A 14,953-nucleotide genomic window follows, 5' to 3' on the forward strand; every position below is an offset into this window, starting at 1 on the left:
TATACACTTAATCTCTTTGCAAAATTAAAATATTTCCTGTGCTGAGGCAGCTCCGAACATGATGAAATCTGCATAAGAAGTCAAGACATTGTTTAAGGGGCGCATTAAATATAAAACACTAAACATCAAAGACTCGTATTATTTATTGCGAATTGAAATCATCCACACTTGCAAAAGGCCCTTAGTAGCCTCCCCTATACATACAATATCACAATTACAATCCACAGAAGGGTCAGCAGGAAACTTTTCTGACCCTTAAAAACCTTTTGGCTAGCTGGCCTTCCTCAGTGGTCAAAAGTAATACAGTAACACATTGTTTTGCTACCAAATAACAAATTGCAATTATAATGCTTTTTTATGACTGTGACCGATTGTTGAAGGGTTGCTTAAATTGGCGCCCAAACCTTCCACACATACTCATGTCCTCTTAAACAGTATAATTTAATGTCCCAGTCATGTCCTGTTCTGCTACAGCAAAATCTGACAGTGCCTCATAGGGAATTCTTTCAGTCTGGAGCAAATGAATTAAGACATCTAATTTGCAATAAATACATGTGTGTTTTTGACATCTAATTTGCAATAAATACATATGTGTTTTTGATATTTAGTAGTTTTCTCTTTAGTGGCCCCTTCTAGGTACTTAATTCTAGTGTTGTAGGGTTCAGTTTGTTCCCCTCTGTTGTTTGTTCGTTGAGATTTACACATAAACACAGGAAGCAGCCGTATGCTGAATCACAAGAAGAGGAGGAGTTTGGATTTATATCCCCCTTTCTCTCCTGTAAGGTTGAAGGTTGAAGAGGTTGAAGAGAAAGGCCAAGAGCCTCTGGCGCTTTGCCTCCATAGCAGTGGCGAAAAGATAAGAGCAGGGGTGACATTTTCTGTTTGTTGTCAACCACTGCCTCTCTTCACATGCATGAAAATCCAATCTGTCCCGTCTTGCCAGGAGTGGGAAAATGAAATTATCTATCATGGGTTGGGGCTCCACTGAGCAAGTAAAGTTCTCCTTCACCCTGGGATGTTGGGACAAAAGCCCTTCATAGGCAGGAGACACTGTGTGGCAGAGGGGTTCAACTCTGGCGCTTCAGGTGTTCATGGACTACAATTCCCATCAGCCAATTGGCCATGCCAGCAAAGGCTGATGGGAATTGTAGTCCACGAACATCTGAAGCGCCAGAGTTGAACATCCCTGCTGCATGGTAAGAACATAAGAACAAGCCAGCTGGATCAGACCAGAGTCCATCTAGTCCAGCTCTCTGCTACTCGCAGTGGCCCACCAGGTGCCTTTGGGAGCTCACGTGCAGGAGGTGAAAGCAATGGCCTGCTGCTGCTGCTGCTGCTCCCGAGCACCTGGTCGGCTAAGGCATTTGCAATCTCAGATCAAAGAGGATCAAGATTGGTAGCCATAAATTGATCACCATTGGTAGCCATGGTGTTGTAAATCCCCCTCGCAGCAGGGCTACGGATGGGGTGCTACTGGTTTACTGGTAGTAACAGGGGTGGGGAAGGGGGGGGCAAGCAGTTGCTTAGCTTAGCTGCCTGTGGCTTCTGCCAGGGCATGTGGACCATCATCCTGACACAGCCTACCCTACCTCTGCTCAGAACGCGGCAGGGTTACGCCATCTCTTGACGTGGATGCAGCGGAGGAGGATGAGTCCGCTGTCCCTCTTTCCCTTCCAGCTGGTCCTTGTTATGCAAACACAGCGCTATCTCTTCCACTCAGCAGGGTGCAGACAAAGCGCCACCCCCACCCCCACCCCCCTGTGACTTGACAGGTTGCATACAACCATTGTCTCATTCAGCAAGATGGCAGGGCCCGCCGAACAGCAGCAGAAGCCCGAAGAAGAAGCGGAGGACGCAAATTCGTTTGTGTAAAAATGGCATTCTGGAAGTTACTTGGCAATATCTTGGCAACTGGCCAGCCGCGGTAACTGCTCTTTTTCCCGAGCCCTCTCTGGTGATGATAATGTCACTCTTCCATGTAATGTGGCAGTAATAATTATTGTGCTCGGGCATGTCTACACTCCAGGAGCTCTTGACAGTTGCTCAGGTGCTGCCTGTACGAGGTCTGCGGTTGGGCCGGGGAGAGGCAGCTGCGGAACGGTGTCCTCGGGAAATTTCCTCCGGCTCGGAGTTCAGCTGTGCTCCAGCGGGATCCCTCGTGAGGTCTGTGGCAGGGACGGACCCGCCTGTCAACATGGCGCCGGCTCCCCGGCGTGGCCTGGCGGCTGTGGCCCCCTCCCGGTTTACAAATGCGCTTGGATTCGGCAACGCTCCCTAACGAGCGGGCCCTTGATTGGCAGAATCCAGACGGGCGGGCGCTCTGTTCCTGTCACCGCGCTCCGCGGGAGCTGAACTGCAAGACGAGACAGACAGTCCGCTGAACGGTGGGGACAGTTCTATTATTTCAGTGGGGGCCGGGGCCTCTCCTTCCCCCCCCCCCCCCCCCAGCATCTGAAGGGCCTTCACTATTAACCCTGCCTTGTTCTCCGCTTTGTCACTGCTTCTTGGCACATTTTTAAAAGTGTACTGTTAAAAATCGGGGTTAATTAGAAGCCCCGGCAGCTGGGCCTTGGCAGAGCCTTTTGTGCGTCTCAATAGAACCGGAACTGGATTTCCAGCGCAGCCTGCTTTAATTGGTAACTGTTGTGAGTCTGGGTTGGCCGGCTGCCGCCTCATGCGGGCTGATGCAGGTACCCAATTAGGGATTTTTGTCCTCGGCTTTCTCGTCAATGAGGACGTTTCTGTTGAGCCCACCGTAGGGTTCTCTCCCCTGCCCCCCGCCCCCACCCCCCCAGCGCTTTTTAATCTGATACGTACAATGGGCTCCAGTCGGTTTGTCATCCACGAGCTGCCTCCATTCCTACTGGCTGCTGTGATGTCATGGAAGGTTTGCCACAATTTGTCAGCATTGGGTGGAGGCTGGACCCTCGCTGAGTCAAGGATGCCGAAAGGTGGAAGGGGAGCGGTGGCAGCCTGGAGGGAAAAATGTAGAGGTTCTGTGCGTGCCACTCTCCTTGGCCCAGGAGCAAACGACATCGCCTGGCCAACAACGTCCTATTGAGCCACTGCTAAACAGGCAGGACACTTGAAGTTTGCCTGTGGTCAGATGGCCAAGGGGGTAATTTGGCTGCGTTTTGCATGTGCACGCCAGACATCCTGCCATGTCAATTTCTAGCTAAAAATTGGCTGGCTAACAGGAGGAGCAGAAGAGGAATTGATTTGGGTGCTTTTGCAACCCATGTTTTGGCACATCCTGACTGGGACTTCTTTCTCCTTATTCATCTATTTATTATGTTTAACAAGAGTTTCATCCTTCCTTTCTTCACTGATAAGGGCCATCGAGGCAGCTAACAAATTAAAACATACAGTAAAGTCTTAAGTTGTAAGCCATTAAAACCAACATGCAAATACATCAATGCAATTTAAAATCAGAGCTTAAAATAAATAAAAAAGATGAAAAACAACGCTGAAATACACTGGGAAGGAAGGAGAGATGCCAAACGCAGCCCAAAAGTCTTAATATCATGGCAGACAGCAGAAGGGACCGGTGACTTTCTTTCTTGGGTCACTCATGTGTGTAATGCCAGCCAATCAGGGATCACATAGGGAGCAAAATGACACACGCGGCCAATGGGGTTTGATTATGTGCTGATGTTACTGTGGGCAGATGTAGTCGGTTCAGAGCGAGGGCACTGTGCTTCCTGGGTATGTAGATGTCTTTCGGAGCAGTTGCCAAATAGGCATGGCTTTCTGAGATTGCCGGAAATGTTTGGAGAAAGCCACGACTCTTTTCGGGTCGCCTTTTTGTTGTTTGTTGCTGTGCTATCAGGAGTATGAATTCTGCTGTGAGATTCCTTGGAGTGTTTTTAATGGGGAGCTGTGATACGAATATTTTAAGTAATAGGAAGTTCATGGAAGGAGTTCTGGCATCAGATACTGAGTTGGGGAACACTGATTTATACCAGGTGGTCTCTGTTTGTGGACTCACAATTCATGCCTTTCACGTTTTGAGCAGTTTTTCAAATGGGGAGTGCCAAATTCAGAAAATGCCTGGTGGAGTCTCCTGTGTCGGAACATCAGATCCTACTCGAAAAGGCTTCCAGGACTTGCTCTCCTTTAGCTCAAGGTATCACCTACATTGGTAATAAGGGGGCTCAATACCTGCACCAGATAATCGTGCCCAGGCTCCGTAGAGCAATGATGTTGGCCCGTTGCAATGCCCTTCCATCAGCCGTATCAACAGGGAGATTCACTAAAACCCCTTACCGCCAAAGGCTATGCATATTCAACGGGAATTGTGTTGACTCTATAGTATAGACCATATTTTACTTTATTGTCCACTTTACACAGGACCCAGAGTTCTCTCTGAGCCCTCCAGGGGAGGGCGGTATAAAAGTGGAACAATAAAAAAATAAATACTTGTCACCTCTGCTACTCAAAAAAGAGTATGCATCTGACTTGCAAAAGATTACCTTTCTGTTGGACAGCCCCAGTAGTGATGCAAACGATGCAGTCACCACATTTTTGGATTTGTATATAAAACAGCGCTTTAGGAGCAAATCCTGAACATCAGCCTTCTCTACCTGTACATTTATTTTAGTTTCCCTCTACTTGGTTAAGTGGATCTGTGTATATAATGTTGTTATGCCAATAAAGGTTCTTTGTTGTTGAGTCTCCTATGTCCTTGCACCCAGCCCCCAGGGCCTCTGTTGGCCTCCGGTTAAGAACCAGGATTTATCTTTTCTCCCACTATTCCGTTTCTGGCCTAAACCCACGCTCAGCCAATCTGTTGGCCAGTTTGTGGTAGTTTTAAAAAGTCATTCCACTGCAGGAGTAATCTTGTAAACCTTTGCAGCCCCCACTCCGTGCATTCCTGTTCTTCCCCCCCCCCCCGCCCCCCCGCCTGGCGTTTGCTCCAAGCAATAGCTCAAAATCATATAAACAGCCATTGGATTATTACTGTGGGCAATGCATTTTTCCATTTACAGTAATAAAATACTGGAGAAACAAAACAATTTAAAATTCCAATAAAATTCAAAGCAAATCTTCAGCAGCTGAGCTGATTCAATTATTTAGCAAAGCTGAAAAAATTAAACAGGTTATGGGCTGGGGAGGAAAAGGAGGGGAGAAATTCCAGCTCCTTGGGGTCTCTCTCCTCACTCCATAAACGGAGGGGGGCAGTGGCTGGCCTGGCCGTCAGGCATCTGTCAGGCGAGCCGTGGCTATCAACAGGTGTGGTAGGAAGACATAATGTAATGTCTTTTTTTTCCTATGAGAAGAGGTGTAAGTGTTGGGGTATTTTATTGAAGAACACTAGCATGCAACGTGCACACCCTCTGAGATCTTTAGCAAAAACGTGTTTTAGCTGTTCAAGACAATTCCACTACAGCTGGTTCTGGTGGGTTTTCCGGGCTGTGTGACCGTGGTCTGGTGGATCTTGCTCCTAACGTTTCGCCTGCACAGTGTGTAACAGACTTCCCTCTGTGATACACCTCTGAAGATGCCAGCCACAAATGCAGGCGAAACGTTAGGAACAAGATCCACCAGACCACGGCCACACAGCCCGGAAAACCCACCACAACCAGTTGAATCCGGCCATGATAAGCCTTTGACAATTCCACTACAGTTTCATGGTGAAACCGGGCTGCTATGAAGAGTTAATGCTAAAAGGAAAGTTGGTCTAGATTAGGGGTCTGCAACCTGCGGCTCTCCGGATGTTCATGGGCTACAAATCCCATCAGCCCCTGCCAGATAAAGCCTCCAATGTACTGAACTTACATTTCAAGTTGTGCAGGGCTTGCATGTTAAGTGTGGATTGTCTTGACTGTGACATTCACTGGCTATGAACATATGAAGGATGTATTGTCGAAGGCTTTCACGGCCGGAATCACTTGGGTGCTGTGTGGTTTCCGGGCTGTATGGCCGTGTTCTAGCAGCATTCTCTCCTGACGTTTCGCCTGCATCTGTGGCTGGCATCTTCAGAGGATCTCTGAAGATGCCAGCCACAGATGCAGGCAAAACTTCAGGAGAGAATGCTGCTAGAACACGGCCATGCAGCCCGGAAACCACACAGCACCCAATATGAAGGATGTGCGTGAGAATTTGAACCCAGGGCCAACATACTCTGACAGCTGCACCATGCTTGCTCCTGAGTTTCAGAACCTTCTTGGAAACGTCAGATTTCTACACGCCCTAAGCCCTGGAAACTGGGCTGCTGAAAGAACTGTCTAGTGGAGAGGGAGCAGGAGTTGTGGGTGGGGGGTGTCCAGGAGCACAAGCAACCTGGGATCCTCGTACCTCCCCTTGCCTGACCGTGGCCCTATTCCTCAAGAAGTCGGACCAGACTCCCTGTGGTTCTTCTCTGCCTGGAGACCACAAGCGGCAGCTGGGATGGGGCTGCTCACCTGGCTTCTTTGGGGTGTTGTTCTGGCTGGTTGGTTTGGGGGTTGTTGTTTGTTTTGCATTCTTATTAGCATTCTTAGTTTATGACAGGTGCTTTATGAATGACGCCACAAAGGCTATTAAACAAACAGAGGCAGAAGTATCATGATGCAGGCAGTGGGAATAATGCAGATCTGCTTGATAGGGAAGATTTATTCAGCTCCGATCGGTGAAGGAAGTTGTGCTTTTTAGCACACTGTTATTCTTATAGCAGACTATCCTGGCCCCACGGATCAGGCCGTGCCCCAGACCAGAGTGCCCCTCCGGACCACCACCACCCCCCACCCCTCTGGTTTTTGTGTGAGCGCCTCCAGGGCAGTTCTGCTCCTCACCTGAGCAGATGGCACCTGGCGCTGGGGTTGGGCGGAGGGAGGAAGAGAGGGCGGCCTTTGCGGTGTGTCTGCTGATAGCCAGAGTTGAAAGTGGAGAGGGGTGAGAGAGAGGCCAGGCCGGTTGCTGGCGACTGGCTGTATGTCAAGGCAAGGATGCCTTTCCGTGACGGGGTGATTGGGGAGAGTAATTACTGTCCCGTTAGAAAGCAGTAATTACTGCCGAGAGGGAGAGGCGCTTGCCAGCGGAGTGCAAAAACTCGCCAGGAACCCTCTTGGAAATTGGTCGCTCTGTAATTTTCCTGGCAGGGGTTTGCTGCGTCACCCTGAGATGTGACAACACATGGAATTTGTGACTTGTCATATCCAACCCCGTCGGCGGTGGCAAAGTCAGTCTTTCTCCTTGATCCGTGAATGATATTTCTGTTGGGATTGTGTGCGTTTTTTTAGCGCTGCTTTTGGCTTACCTGCTGCTCCCAGGTCACCATCCAGCACGGGGGGAGTGCTGCGTGGCCTGTGGGGGCTCAGAGTGACCTTCTCTTTGTAAATACAATTACATTGCTTTATTTATACCCCATGCTTCTCCCCAAAGGGGGACCCAAATGGCTTCCGTCCTCCTCCCCTCCATTGTATCCTAACAACTAACCTGTGAGGTGGGTTAGGCTGAGGATGTTTGGCTGACCCGTGGCCTCCCAGCGAACTTCCATGGCAGAGCAGGGATTCATGCTTGGCTCTCACAGATCACACTCGGACGCTGTAACTCTTGCTTTGTGATTGGGCAGGTGTGCTTGGACAGGTGGGGGCAATTCTGGGGGAAACTGCAGGGGAAGACTAAGGTTTCCTGCAGTCAAAAAGGTGGGGATGGGAGGCTTTCCTCAGCTCCCGCCCCATAACTTGAGAGCAGACTAAATTATGCAAACTAGTAAGAATTGAGGAATAAATTATGCACAGTAAGAGCAATTATGCAAATTTATACAGAGCTCTCAGCTGTCCTTGGCCCAGAATTCAGATTGCTTGGGAATAAAATTTTAATTTTTTTTTTTTAGTACAGCGTGGCCATGGCCAGGCTTAAATCCCATTGCAATTGATGGCAGCTTAATTGTGCATAACTCTGCACCGGGCAGCATTCTTTAAAAGCAGGATGGAAAAAGAGGCCAGCCTGGTCTGGTTGGCGCACTCTGCAGCCCTGACCGTATGCTCCATCCCTGCTGCAGACAGAGGCAGGTCTTCCCTCAGCCAATCAAGTTCCAGGAGTTGCCAAATACCTTGTTGCCAAGTGCTCTTGTGCAGGAGCACTTGGCAACTTGTGTAGATTGGGCTGGTCACACTGCTGTGGCCAGGAGGGCTGCAAATGGCATGTCCCGGGTGGGACGGGAAGTGTGTTTTATGTGCACTTCCTGTCCCTGCTTGGTTCAGGAAGGTTGAAACTCCCCTTGCGGCTGGTGAAGGCACCCTGCCTGTCCAGACTTGTGGCTTCCAAAGCCCTGAAAGGACATAGCTGAGAGGCTGCCCCCATGGAGGCCTCTGGCTCTCTTGTCTTGCCCGGGTACTCTGTCCCCCCCCTCCCCGAACGGAATCTTCTCCCCCTCCCGTTTGCCAGGAGCCCTTTCATTAGGGATTCTGTGTGTGTCACCGGCTAATTAGTGTCATGTTAATTGAGTATTTGCAATGCTGCCACCTCCAAGGACAGAAGCCCCAGCATGAAGGGGAATGCAGATGTGCCAGTCTTCATCAGGGCTTCTGCCCTGTGGGTCTGGGCAGCTGTCTCACGGGGCACCCGTTCCACCCAAGAGTTGCCCTTGGCATAGCCGTCCTGTAAGGCCTCCACCCTGGAGACGGGGTGGGTGGGCTGTAGGGCAGTGGGGGTGAACCTATGGCACGGGTGCCAGAGGTGGCACTCAGAGCCCTCTCTGTGGGCACGCATGCATAGAGTTCGTCATGTGATAATAGTATAATTATTTCAGGGAGATTATTAGCATTAAACCTAAGACCTAGTTTTGGGGAAGCAGTGTAGGTAACCCTGTTAAGCGCTGTTAAACCCCACTGATTTTCATATGAAGAACGAAAGCGTGATCCTTTACCTGGGAGTAATCTCGGTTGCTGGCAATGGGGTTTGCTTCTGAGTAAACCCTCCTAGGGTCATGATTCACCCGTTCGAAGCGCTGCGCAGTTGCCTCAAAGCAAAGCTACCGACTACCACCAAGCTTACTCCCGAGTAACACGCACCTTGGAGCCAACTGTTTTTTCTATCAGTAAACCTCAGTATTCAGATTAAATTGCCGTGTTGGCATTTTATTTTTATTTATTTTTTTATTATTGCATTTATAAACCACCCCATCCCCTAAGGGCTCTGTGCTGTGAACAACAAATATTACAAAACAATATAACAATAACATTAAAATTAAGATATCAACATCATTAAAATATATAAAATTACAGCGTTCTATGAGTCATTTGGCGTCCAGCGTTATTTTGCAATAAATAAGTGGGCTTTGGGTTGCCGTTTGGGCACTCGGTCTCGAAAAGGTTCGCCATCACTGCTGTAGGGGATAAAATCTGTAGTGGCTTTGATGGTGCCTCCTCTCTGGACCCAGCAGTGTAAGTGGCAAGCTACACAAGGTGTATGTTCAGCCAGGGCTGCGGATGGCCGGCAACGCACCCCTCAGATCCACAGAAACTGAGGCAAAGGCCAGACTCGGCCGGTGGCTGATGCACGCGTCTTCCTGGTGATCTCTGTCCTGTTTGTGTGGGTTTTTTTAAAGAGAGGGCTGCTTGTGAGTGTGTGAGTGTGCGGCCCAAGAGACAGAGCACCAAAGTCCTTTGTGGCTGATTGTGCGGCTAATGGTGCCAATGCTCAGCACTTAAGTAGCATTTTGGTCTTCAGAGTGTGTCATGAACTGTCAAAGACTTTCACGGCCGGAATCACTAGGGTGTTGCGGGTTTTCCGGGTTGTATGGCTGTGTTCCAGTAGCATTTTCCCCTGACGTTTCGCCTGCATCTGTGCCTGGCATCATCAGAGGATCCACAGATGCAGGTGAAACGTCAGGAGAAAATGCTACTGAAACACAGCCATACAACCTGGAAAACCCACAACACCCTAGTGTCATGAACGATTTTGTAATCCTCACATCAACCATGCAAGGCCAACTGGTGACCCCTGCTTTCAGTGACTTCCAGGCTGGACTGCTTGAAGGGGCTCTGCCTGGGGCTGTCCTTGAAGACCAGGAGGAATGGAGCTGCCCCGCCTCCTAATTAGCATAAGTGATGTCTTGGCCTTCACCCAATCTTGGGCCAGTTCGATGGGGGTCTTATTTACTCCCAAGCCCAATTCAGGGTGTGGTGTGAACCTCTATATCTATTCAGAGGCCACATACCTGGAGGATGAGGGCATCCAGCCCTGGGCGTGCAGGTACCCTCCTCTGCTTGCTGAGTGAAGACCGCACGGGTGCAGTGGGGAACCATTTGGGTGGTGGAACCAGATTGCTGGTGAGCCAAGGATAGCCTGCATCACCGCCTCACTTTTACCAAGGGATGGAAAACTTTTCAGTTTCCATTTGGCTTCTAATTGTTGTTGGCAAAAGTGGCGACAGTGTTGGCTTGAGAGAGGGTCTCCATCTCTGTTCTGGTGTTCAGTGCTTCACATGCTGCCTTGAACACTGGAAAGGTGCCTTTAAAGTGGGCAGGTGAATGAGGGAGGTGCTGGGAGGTAGTCGCTGGGAGAAAGGCCTGGAATCAGAGGAAGGAACCCAGAGAACCGCACCTGGCCTCGCCAGCGTCAATTACGCAAAACAGTAAAGATCAGAAAACTGCATCAAGTATGCTGATCACCCCTGTTTGGCTGGGCACTGGATTTTGGTTCTGTTTTTGAGCAGGGCTCCTCTTGAGCAAAAAGAAGAAGACGAAGAAGAGGAAGAAGAAGAGGAGGAGGAGGAGGAGGAGGAGTTTGGATTTATATCCCCCCTTTCTCTCCTGCAGGAGACTCAAAGGGGCTGACAATCTCCTTGCCCTTCCCCCCTTACAACAAACACCCTGTGAGGTAGGTGGGGCTGAGAGAGCTCCGAGAAACTGTGACTAGCCCCAGGTCACCCAGCTGGCGTGTGTGGGAGTGCACAGGCTAATCTGAATTCCCCAGGTAAGCCTCCACAGCTCGGGCGGCAGAGCTGGGAATCAAACACGGTTCCTCCAGATTAGATACCCGAGCTCTTAACCTCCTACGCCACTGCTTATGTTGTGCGAGGCAGAAGTGAAGGCCTGTCCTGTCCTGGGACCCTTTGCCCCTTCCTCTGGCCTTGAGTTCTTTCCCCTGCAACATTCACCAGATTCATGAATGTTGTCTTCCGGTAAGCTTATCCGGTAAGCTTATCGCTGCGGGATGCCTTCTTGGTTCTCCCCAAGTCGAGTTGTGGCGTCTCCACGCGTCCCCTGGTTTTCTAGAGGAATTGCATCAGAGAGGTCTCATTCCTGGGACTTTCAGTCCAAAAGTCAAGGCGCACGAGGCCAAGGCAACTGGGGGGGCGGGGGACACACGTGGTCCCTGCTGGACTGAGCAGATGGCTTTTAAGCAGGCCTCGGAGTCCATTTGGGGCCAGGCTGGTCCTCTGCAGGCTGCCTGGGCTGGAGTGTCTCTGCCGGTGCTCCTGCCCTGACTGCTTTACCATCTGTTGGCTGCATGCAGGCTGAGCTCAGCTTTGGAGCAGAGTATTGATGAGGTATTGACAGCCAGGGATAAAGTGATGGCTGGGGGCTTGGAGCCACATTTGTCTCGTCGCTGGCGTCTGTGGTGGCAGTCACGCATGGGTTGAGGCAAAGAGACCGACCCCTCTCTCCTCAGGCTCTGCACCTTCTGCACCTTGAACACACGTCTCTTGCACGGACTGCTAAAACCCGGGTCTGCACCCAGTCGGCCGCCTGATGCTCGAGTGTGAAGTTGATGCCATCGAAGGCATCCTGCTCCTGCATATGGAGATTCATTATTTATATTCATTATAGGAATGCAACGGGTTTGGTGGATGGAACGGCCTGTCCAGAGTTCAGGGAGTGACCAGCCTGGGAAGCTCTCAGCTGTCCTCCAGTCTGTGCCGCCAGCAAATGTGGCAGAGAGGTATACTGTCTCTGAGCATGGAGGTTCCCCTTCCATTTTCTCATAAAGACCGGTCCTTCCTGAGGATATTTGGGGCGTGAATTGTGTTAACAAGGCCGTGCACCCCACGTGACCAGCTGGTATGTGCCTGGGGACATGTGACCCTACATGTCCCGTGAACACTCCGCCTCTGCCGAGGAGTATTATCAACGTTGGGGCTTCTCCCATTGTGATGAGCCCAGGAAACAGAAACAGAAACTGCCGCTTCCTTAGCTGGGGAGCAAGCAGCGTCCCGCCTGCAGGACGTGTAGTATTTGCCTAGGTGAGTGTTGCATGAGCTGCATTAATTGCAGCCGCCCATTACGGCTCTCCCCGGCAGTCATTTGAAAAGCAAGGTGGACGGGTTCACCGGCCATTTCCCCATTACGCTAATGTTATGGGCTCTTTACAGGTGTCTTAAATAGACATTGTTATTAACGAGTCTATTAAGTCAATTAAAATCCGGTCCTTTGAGCTGGGTTTGATGTCGCCGTTGGGAGAGAGGCGAGAGGTGGGGAGGGCATTGCTTCGCGCTCTTTCGGTTCTCTGCGGTGGTTCAGGGCAGCCCCCGCCATTCCGAACAGGACGCCCGGGACGCGTTCCCAAAGGGGGGGCCGGAGGAGGCACGTGCCCTGCATGGAAAGATCTTTACTACGGTCGGTTGAGTTCTTCTTTTCCATTCTGGCTTTGGGGGCACCACAAAATCCTGGTGGGATTTCTGAAAATATGATGTGATCGGGACATCTCAGACTGCTCTTAGGAGAGGATTTCAGGAATTTCTTTCTCCTGAATCCGTGGCTTCCCTTTCCCTCTCTAACCTTTGCTCATTCTCCAGTTCCCAGCCAGCCTTAGGAGCCATCTGGGTTACCAGCTTGTTTTAAAACTCCACCAACAAAGGGCATATACCCTGTTTCCCCAAATATAAGACATCCCCTAAAAATAAGACGTAGTAGAGGTTTTGCTGAAGTGCGAAATATAACGCATCCCCCGAAAGTAAGACGTAGCAAAGTTTTTGTTTGGAAGCATGCCCGACGAACAGAACACAGAAAAATAAGACATCCCCTGAAAATAAGACATAGCGCATCTTTGGGAGCAAAAATTAATATAAGACACTGTCTTATATTCGGGGAAACACGGTAGTTTGGTCTTTGTTTTGGATCGTTCCCTGGAGTAGCAACCCACAGGGACTAAATGCCAGGTTTGTCCTCCGTGTTTCTGGTCCCACCCAGCCTGGGTGTTTCCACTGTGGTGAGGGGAACCACTGTGTGGTTTCTTCAAAGCAAAGGACAGATGTTGTTGGGAAAGTGCTTTTCTGCCCCTTTTCTGCCGCTTTTTTGGAAGGAGCCATCTTCAAACACCTAATTTATTCCATCTATTAGATAGATTTTGTAGATTTAATCTTTTTCACAGTTGGGGGCTCATTGGATACTCAAGATAAACTCCAAATGAAAGTATAATGGGAACGACAAATGAGTTTTCACACCAGAAATAGCAGAAGCTTGCTCGAGGAAGGAGTTGGAGAGGGGCAAAATACATATAATTTCTTTCCCCCTCTGCCCCCTCCTGTTGCAGCCTTTTGCTGACTACAGTAGGTTACCACAGTTAATTTCGCCAGTTTTGTTCATCTGTAAAATTGCATAAAAGTGACATTTTTGTGCTCATTATAAGAAGTGCTGATTTATAGCTGGTAAATGGAATTTCTTCCCCCATTTTTTTCCCCGGCGTATCTCTCATAGTGGCGTAAAGCACCCATGAAATTGCTTGTATAATGTAGTTTAAATCCAATCTCCGAGAGAGAGATTCCCCCCATTGGGTAAAGAGACATTTCCGTTCTCCACACTGAGTTTATTTTGGGTCACTTGTTGAGGTAACTTTTGACGCTGAGAATCGTGGTTGTGGTTGACTCGTGTGACCCCGTTTCTGCCAGAATTTAGTACAGGGGTGTGGGGGGAGGGGTATCAACATTGGTTGAGCAGGATAAATGTGTTGTTTTCTGTAGTCTATGATACTTAAATGGAGCCTCCAGCTTTAAAGGCAGTGTACCTTTTGAGCCACCCCTGATCACAGAGGCTTTTTGATATGGGAGTTAGGTTAGGGGGAACCAATGTCTGTGTCAGAATAAAACAGATGTGTGTATCATGAACTGCTTTTGAAACCTTCCTCCAGTCAGGTTGGAGATACTGTTAAGAAACTAAAATCTTTATACTGCTTGGATATGTTGAATTGAGCAGAAGACTAACTGGGGTATTAGCAGAATTAGAGTTATGTGTAGGGTTGCCCGTCCATGGCTCCTTAGAACTTGAGGAGGAGCAAACTTTTTCCCTGTGGAAATTCAACCACCTTGTCGCAGCACATTTAAACATTTGGTCTACCTCATTGTGTTTTCTTTTTGTGTACCTTATGTAGGTCTTTTGTTTTTCTTGTAATGAGATAGCTCATTTTTACTTGACTTGAAAGTTTTTGTAGACCTATGTCAGGGATGTCCAACTCTGGCGCCCCAGATGTTCATGGACTACAATTTCCATCAGCCCTTGCCAGCATAGCCAATTGGCCATACTGGCAGGGGCTGATGGAATCGTAGTCCATGAACACCTGGGGCACTAGAGTTGGACACTCCTGACCTATGTTCTGTCTTTGCTCACTTGGGGAGTCCTGACTCTCCTTGTAGATGTTATTATAGCTTCGTTAGCTGGGCAGAGAGCTTTGTGGTGACATCCTGTGGCCAGTTACAAACATTACAACATAATCAGTTTAAAATTACCTGATAGAAGGGAGTTTCCTGGGGTAGCTGTGTCAGACTGCAGAAGTGCTGGGTTCAAGTCCAGTACATCTTAGACCAGCAAGGATTTTGGGATATGAGCTTTTGAGCGTCAAACCTCCCTTCATCAGATAACAGATTTTGGAAGAAGAAGAAGAAGAGTTGGATTTATATCCCCCCCTTTCTCTCCTGCAAGGAGACTCAAAAGGGCTGACAATCTCCTTTCCCTCCCCCCGCAACAAACACCCCGTGAGGTGGGTGGGGCTGAGAGAGCTCTGAATAACTGTGGCTAGCCCAAAGTCACCC

At 49.4% G+C, this 14,953-nt stretch overlaps 1 protein-coding gene across 2 annotated transcripts in view; it reads left to right on the forward strand.

The window, feature by feature from the left end:
- The window catches only part of FAM222A (family with sequence similarity 222 member A), a 92,687-nt gene that overhangs the window by 73,801 nt on the left and 3,933 nt on the right, over positions 1-14,953 (forward strand). The gene's annotated exons all lie outside the window — the stretch shown is intronic.

Source organism: Sphaerodactylus townsendi, linkage group LG13, assembly GCF_021028975.2.
Source record: "Sphaerodactylus townsendi isolate TG3544 linkage group LG13, MPM_Stown_v2.3, whole genome shotgun sequence".
In the NCBI taxonomy this organism is placed as follows: Eukaryota; Metazoa; Chordata; class Lepidosauria; order Squamata; family Sphaerodactylidae; genus Sphaerodactylus; species Sphaerodactylus townsendi.